This window comes from Delphinapterus leucas, chromosome 2 (assembly GCF_059928025.1).
Source record: "Delphinapterus leucas isolate spDelLeu-1000000601 "Yukka" chromosome 2, BTC_Dleu_Yukka2, whole genome shotgun sequence".
Lineage (NCBI taxonomy): Eukaryota > Metazoa > Chordata > Mammalia > Artiodactyla > Monodontidae > Delphinapterus > Delphinapterus leucas.
The window spans coordinates 168031422-168039776 of record NC_143130.1 but is presented as its reverse complement, the minus strand read 5'-3'; the positions used below and the strand labels follow the sequence as shown (position 1 = coordinate 168039776).

The following is an 8355-nucleotide window of genomic DNA, read 5'->3' as shown; positions in this document are numbered from 1 at the left end:
CCTCCCCAGTAAATGGAGTCCCAGCTGCAAAGTTCTGAGAACTCCACCTCTTCCCTCTGTTCCCTGATTTAGGGGTGATGACAGCTGTGGCTTCTACCTCTGTGTTACGCTCATATCCCCCGTTTCACTTCTTCAATTCTCCAACACCTGTTCAAATAATTTCTTACATTAAAGTCTGTTGGGAAAACAAAACAAACAAATGCTGTGTGATCCATAGGGCAGCCTGGAGAACAGAGGCCTGAAACCAACCCCATTCACTACAGTGTCTGTGCCTGACTAGATGGCATAGCTTTTGGAGTTAGACTAGCTTGAGGTTGAATCCAAACTGTACTACTTACTATCTGTGTGACCTCAGCCTGCTTTCTTAACCTCTCTGAGCCTCGGGGGGTTTTTTGGGTTTTTTTAATCTATAAAATGGAAATAATCATAACCAACCCTCAGGGCTGTTGTAAGAATTCAGCGAGATGATGCATATAGCCCTTCTCACAGGAACTGGAAATAAGAGTTCAGTAAGTGATAGCTTTTGTTATTGTTATCATGATTAGTATTGGAGAAGTCTTACAAGGGAAGGGGTTCATTTGGTCTTCATGTGTGGCTAGCAGCCTCCCGTGGAGATAAACTCCACGTTGTTGCTATATCAGATATCTACTGCTGCATAAAAATATCGCTGCAAATCTCTGAAGCTCTAAACAGCAATCATATTATTTTTCATGTCTCTGTGGATTGACTGGAGTTGGCTGGATGGTTCTGTGGGTCTTGAGTGAACTCACACATAAGTCTGCAGTTGCCCAGCTTGGGAGAGGCTCTGCCACATGTGTCTTTCATCCTCCTCCATGGATCACTAGGCTGGCCTGAGCACAGCCTTCTGATGGTGATGTCAGAGGTGCAAGGGGGTGAACCCCATCATGTAAGCATTTGTCAAGACTCTGCTTGTGTCAGCTCTGCTAATATCCCATTGGCCAAAGCAAGTCATATAGGAGCCCAGAGTCAAGGGGTAGGGAAGTGCTTCCTCCCCACAGTAAGAGGGCACTGCCAATTTACATGGCAAATGATGTGGATACAGCAGGGGTGAAGAATTGGGTCCATTAAGGCAATCAATCGATTGCACCCTACACTCAACCTCAATTATTCAGATCCTTCCCACATGCAAAAATCAATCACTCCCATTGCAAGACTGAGAAACAGCCGGTGGCATCAAGCTCAAAATCTACTTTCTCATGATCTACATCAGGTCCAGATACAGCTCCTTTTGATCCAAGACCTCTGGGCAAGTTATCCATCTCCCATACCTCCAACATATAATGGTAAGCTAGGGACAGGACATCTGCAATAAACATTCCTATTCAAACAGGGGAAGAAGGAGGTCCATACCAGTCACTGGTCCATAGCAATTCTGAAATCCTGCTGGGAAAACGTTTCCAGCTACCACAACCTTGGGGATAGGTAACATTCCTTGATTAGCTCCAAGATCTGCATTCTTTTTTTAATATATATATAAATTATAATTGGCAGTTTATTAACCAGTGGAGTATATTGCACAGCAAACTACCTCACATCTTTCAGGAAGAAAAACTACTAAATTTGAAAAGTAAAGACATCATCCACTGAATCTGGACACAATTAAAATGTGCTTTAAATAGTTCTTTGGGGGAGGGGACACAACACTTCTACTCAATTAAGAGAAACACTTGTACAGTCCAGGTCCCTTATTTTCTTTACACCCATCATGCCATGAGTTCATAGGGAATGGGCTCCAACAGTTCAGGCTCCTTTCCATTGGTTCTCACAAAGTGTGCTTCTCTGGGTGGAGCTTGCTGGTGCTTCAGCTGAACCCAAGTACCTTTCTTTTTGGCTTCCTTCTTTTTCTGATCATTTTCCTTCACACATTTCAGGAAGCTATCTCGGGTCTTAGAGTGCTCAAAAGCTCAATATGCACATTAATTCTCTTGGCAAGAATCTTGCCCTTAACTTGGCTGTTTACAACAGTGCCAACACCATGCTGCATAACACTGTAGACTCTTCCAGTTTTGCCATGACAACATTTGTGGGGCATTCCTTTTTGAAAAGTGCCCATTCCCTTGATACATACAATATCACCTTTCTTGTAGATTCACATGTATGTGGCCAAAGGAACAACTCCATGTTTTCTAAAAGGCCTAGAGAACATGTAGCAGGTGTCCCTCCTCTTTCCCTTTGCGTTGGTCATTTTGACAAATTACTGGAAGATGGTGGTTCCGGCCGAAAGGCTCCAAGATCTGCATTCTAAGAAAGGTTCTCTCCCCATTGTTCTCTATGGCTCTTGCTCAAGCCTCTGAGATGTCCTTCCTTTTCTATCACCATCTCTGGCTACTTCTGAAGGCATTATAAAATACAGCCTTTAAGCAATCTTTTGAAACTGCTTCCTACCCAGAGGTCTTTTTATATTTTGAACAATTTCCATCTCTTTTAATTCAGGCTACGAGTCGTTTTGTCAATATAACTCTGTCTAAAAACTTTGTGGGTTCCCTTTGTCTTTGATTCCATCCTACTGCATGTGCCAGAAGCCACAGCAACAGAACAGATTCTACCTTCTCTATCATCCTTCTAATACTACTTGCAAACTAGGCAGTTATTTTATGAGCTTGTCTCTTTTTTGTAGTACCTTATCAAACACAGTCATAAAAGCCAACTGATGCTTTCAATACTCTGCTGAGAAATCTCTTTGCCTAAGTCCAAGAGTTCATTAGATACACTTTTTATCTCCCAAGTTACTAACAGTTTTCCTAAAGGATTCAGCATTACATAATGTGGATTGCCATTTTTCCAGCCTCCAAGAGCAATTTCCTTACTTTTTTTTCAGCCTTCCCTAATAGTTTACTCATTCCCACCACCCAGTCCCAAAAACCAATGTTACATATGTTTTATGCCCACTTCTGGGTACCAGTTTATGTACCAGTTAATTATTGATACATAACAAAATATCCCAAATTTTAGTCATTTAAGATAACAATCATGAATGATTTTTTTTTACATGTCTGTGAGTCAGCTGGGGGGTGGCTGACCCAGGCTGAACTTGACTGGCTCTGCTGGTCTTGGCTGGGCCAATTTATGAGTCTGCAGCTCGTGGATCTAGGCTAGGCTCAGCGGGGGATGGCTGTGCTCCATGTGTCTCTCATCCTCCACCTGAGGCCAGTGGGTTCACCTGGGTATGTCCATCTGAAGGTGATGGTAGTAGCACGAGGAAGCAAAATCAGTCCTGCAAGCCCTTATCAAGTGTCTGCTTGAGCCATATCTGCTATCATCCCATTGGCCAAAGCACATAGTCGAGCCCAGAGTAAAGAGGTAGGGAAGTACCTCCCACCCACAATAAGGAGGGTACTGCAAAGCCACATGACAAAGGGCATGGACACAGGGAGAGGGGTAGAACAGGGCCATTAATGCCACATGCCACTGTGGTCAAAGGCAAACACTCGCTCACTTCCAGTCCTTTGCATCTGGGTTTTCCTCTTCTTGGAATGTTGTCCGTATAATTGTTCTACAAGGTAATGTCCTCCTTTATCAGATGAGAGGGGTGAGGATCAGATTGGAGAAGTCCCTTCCTCAGGATCACACAGCTAGTAAGTACAGAGCTCACATTTGAATGCAGGCCTGTTTGGGCACCTACTAAATGTATATGGAATGAAAAGAAAATCATTTCTGCAGTGGTTATACCCATAGGGTTCTTGAACTGTAGAACCTAATTCTGGCTAACAAGCAGGGGAAAAAATGCTATTTATTGGAAGGAAACTGGACAGCTCACAGTGGTGAAAGAAACGCTGAAGAAACAAAGGCAGGTCCAGAGAACTCAGTCAGAAAGGAGCTTTTGGGGGCCATCACTGTGAGGATGACTCAAGGCGTCTTTGTCACTCAGCCAAAGAGTCCTGTGCCTAGAGAATCTGATTGACCCAGGTTGGGCATTGGGTCCGCCCTGTGGGTAGGGCATGGTGGCTGACAGCCAGCCCCTCCCTTCCCCCCACCTCATGGAATTGAGGAGGGGAGCTTCTTAAAGGAGATGCTGAGTGAATTTCCCCCAGAAAGGAGAAGGGAGGGATAACCTGGGTGCAGTGATTGGGCGCATGGACTTGGGAGCCAGGCTGTCTGGGTTTGCCATCCTGGCTTTCCCACTGACTAGTTGTACTTAACCAGTACAGGCAGGGTATTAACCTTCCTATGCCTCAGTTTCCTCATCGGTAAAATGCTGTTGTGCAGTAATGTATCAACCTCACTAGATTGCTGTGAAGGGTAATGAATGTTGGTTGGTGGTATCGCTGTGTCTGGGGACTGGGAGAGACAGCGTGCAGAGCACAGGATCAATCCACTCCCCGGAGAGACAGCACAGGCTGCCAAGGTGGCCCGTGACGGGCTGTGTCCCTCCTGGCCTGGAGCGACTCCAAGAGCTGCCAGCCATGTTACTCCTAGACTCTCTGTTTCTGGATGGAGGAGCTCCAAGAACTCAGAGAATGCAGGTGCTGAGTCATCACTGGAGGTTCCCTTAGAGACGGGACAAACTCACGTTCACGTGTTTGTTGGCAGCGCAGTGGGGCCTCCTGGGTGTCGAGCCCATATGACCGGAGCATATGGTTTCCTGAGCTGGTACCAGATGTGAAGGCAGAAAAGGTTAAGTGGCTGGGGCCCCAGACTTGGCCTTGATAGATCCCGTTTGAATCTTAGTTCCACCACCACTCACTGTGAACTTGGGCAAGTTGCTCCAAGACTGGCTGTTCATCTGTCCAGGGAGTGGGTAGCAGGGGTTCCCCGATACTGTCACTCAGAGCTTCCCCCCAGAGCTGGGGCCAACGTCTCTCCCCTCTGACTCTCAGGACCAGTTTGTTTCTAACAACGACCTGGTGACTCTTAAATGCCACCCCCTGTGGCTTATCTTTGCTTCTCTGCTTAAGCAGGCACCCAAGCAAGTCAGGCCAATGAAAGCCTTAGATTCCCCACTCTATCTAGGTGGACCCCACTTTATGACAACCCAGTGTTACCCCACAGAGAAAGGATGAGAGAGGCCCAGCTTCAGTCCCCGCCACTGGCGTTTCTGGCTGTGAGTACAAGTTGGTACCATGCTGGCGTAGCAGGTGGGGAGGTCAGAGGAGGTGAGGACCCCCCATCCAGCATTAGCTGCACGAGTGAGGCAGGGCAGGATTCGTTCAGAGAGACCCAGAGCACAGCGGAGCTTCAAGGGACCGCTGGCTCACGGCTGCTCTCCGCAAACCACGGGCAAGATGTGTCCCCAGCCCGTCTGTTCTCTTATAATCTCATGATCTCAAGGAAGGAAATCGGGTTAGCCCGACAGCCTCATCTTTTACGAAGCTGCTTGTTTTTCGTAAGGTTTGTCCTGTTGCGCTGTGTGACCCCAGACTCCACAATAAAGTTAGCAGACAAGACCATCAGCCATTGTGATGGTGGACCGGGAGGGACGATGGATGTCGCCCGGTCCCATCCCCTCATTTTTTTAAGATTAAAAAAAAAATCAAGTCAGATACCAAGGTTCAAATCCTGGCTCCACCACTAGTTTACTCAAGCATGTTATTTAACCTCACAGTGCCTCATTTTCCTCGTCTGTCAAAAGGGAACAGTAACGTTCCCTTTTATGATAAAGTAATGGTGCCAGTAAAAAGTGTAGGGTCCTTGTAAATCTCAAATGAATTAACACGGGAGCGTGCGTGCAACAGGACCGGGCACATCCTGAGTGCTCCCAGACTCCTGGACAAGTGCTCATGCCTCTGCCCAAGGCTGGGGGCTTCCTGGAGATAGTTCTGTGCTTTCCTGGAAGGGATCAAGGGCCACAGTCATGAGCACCTCGAAGGAGCCGTCCCAGGCCAGGGTCTGTGCAAGGGCCCTGTCTTCACCTGACACTCCCTCCCTGAGCACTGTGACCCCTGTATTGTGTTTCTAAGCTGCCCTGCCCCCATTTCCATGCCCAAATACCCACAGCCCAATTTCTTCAGATATTCATTTCTCCTCCTTCACCATCTCCCCTCTCCAGCCAAGAATCCCCCCTTCCCCAAAGTCTCATCCCAGCTGCAAATATCTTCCGAAAACCCAGGAGGCTCTCTGCAGCCTAAGATATAACTGACTCACCAGGAGCCCCACTTAAGACAATATGAGGAAACATTTTATGCCACTGCTGGAAACTGAGGGCATTTCTCAAGACTTTAGTGGTATCAGGCATGACCCTGAAGGACCAAGCAAAGGCAGGGGTAACATGAAAGAACAACTGCCCAGGCAGGGGCTGGGAAATGTAATCCTGTGGGCATCCGGGTGCTGTAAAATGCCTCAATTTTATGTTATGTTTGTGTCAGCCTCAGGAGCCAAAGCCTATGAGGAGAAAATGCAAGGCTTTCTTGAAGAAGAAATTCAGAAAACTCTATGTTTCCATTAGCTTAGATTGCTCACTGTTGCCCGCTGGTACTTAGGGGTTTATTTTGATAAATTGTCTAACTCATATATTAAGAAGTGGAGCCGAGAAAGACAAATATCATATGATATCGCTTATATGTAGAATCTTTTTTTAAAAAGCTACAAATGAACTTGTTTACAAAACAGAAAGAGACTCACAGACACAGAAACAAATTTATGGTTACCAAAGTGGAAAGGGGCGGGGAGGGATAAATTAGGAGTTTGGGCTTAACAGATACACACTACTGAGTATAAAACAGATAAACAGGGCTTCCCTGGTGGCGCAGTGGTTGAGAGTCCGCCTGCCGATGCAGGGGACACGGGTTCGTGCCCCAGTCCGGGAAGATCCCACATGCCGTGGAGCAGCTAGGCCCGTGAGCCATGGCCGCTGAGCCTGCGCGTCCGGAGCCTGTGCTTTGCAATGGGAGACGCCGCAACAGTGAGGCCCATGTACCGCAAAAAAAAAAAACAAAAAAAAAAACAGATAAACAAGGGTTTACTGTACAGCACAGAGAACTATATTCAATATCCTGTAATAACCTATAATGGAAAAGAATCCGAAAAAGAATATATATATATAAAAATAACTGAATCACTTTGCTCTACACCTGAAACTAACACAACATTGTAAATCAACTAAGCTTCAATAGAGAAAAAAAAAGTGAAACAGGAACAATTTTAAAGGATTGAGCTATATTTAGGAAAGAAAGAAGGAGAAGACACATGTTGTTGTTGGCTGTCTGGCGTCACCCCTTCCTAATAGCACCCCCATTTCCTTTGGGGAATTCTCTCTCCCTCGCTGTTTATACTCTCAATGGGAGAATTACTCCAGGCACGGGATCCCACCAGAGAAGAGCAGAGCACAGATGCTCCTTCTCTAGGGCCCGTGACCTTGGCTCAGCCGTAAGGGCATCTCTTCTGTTCTCGGATTACCTACTCTGCCCTATTGCTGGAAACGGACGTTAGCAACCCCAGCGGATTGATCTGGGTAACGGAGTAACCAGGTGAGGTGGCTTCATGCCCAGCTTTGCCAGGACTAGTTATGTGACCTTTGATGTGGCACTTAACTTCTCCGAGGCTCCCTTTTTTCATCTGGAAAAGTGGGCCAGTGTTACAATCACGATTTTGAGTAAAAGAAGCTGACACAGATAACATGTCCTGTATGAATCCATTTATATAGGGTTCAAAAACAGGTAAGGCTAAACTTTATCATTGAGGAATGTATACACGGTGGCAAAACTAAAACAAAAGAGAAAGAAAAAGAAATGATTTTCATAAAAGCAAAGCTATGAGTGCCTGTAGTATATGGGAGGGGATGTGAGTGGGAAAGATCACTTAGTGTTGCTGGCATCATTCTGTCATTCATTCTGTCTTGATCTGGGTTGTTCACTAGATGGGTGTTTGCTTTCGAATTTATTACAATTAGGATTACCCATGACACTTTGCATTGGCTTATGTCCTTTTCTGTATGTCTGCTAGGATGATAATGAAGAAGAAGAAATGGACAATGTCTTTAAAGAGGCTCATAAACTGTAAAGTTCTATGTACATATTAGGGCTCATGAATAACCTCCTCTTCCTGCCTGCCCCTTTTCTCTAGGTTCATAATCCAGAATGTTCAAGCTCCATTCTAGTCTGGGCTCCCAAATCCCATTTTACAGAAGGGTAAACTGAGGCCCAAGGAGGCAAAGGCATTATCTCCTCTTCCTTCTCTCCTTTTACCCTCGCAGCGTTTCCAGCCCTGAGACCTGGAACCTGAAGCTCCTGAACGCTGGGGAACCTGAACGCTCACCTACAACCCGAAGCTCCTGAACACTGGTGAACCTGAACGCTCACCTACAACCTGAGCTGCTGGAGTGTTGTGTGTGAATCCAGCAGCATTGGAATTAAGAGACAACAGAGCATTTCCTCTCCTTCAGAACCTGTTCCAACACCC

General features: G+C 46.2%; 1 pseudogene; it reads right to left on the bottom strand.

Moving 5' to 3' along the window:
- Positions 1-554: 554 nt before the first annotated feature.
- Positions 555-2904, bottom strand: LOC149750347 (large ribosomal subunit protein eL21 pseudogene; annotated as a pseudogene).
- Positions 2905-8355: the final 5451 nt, after the last annotated feature.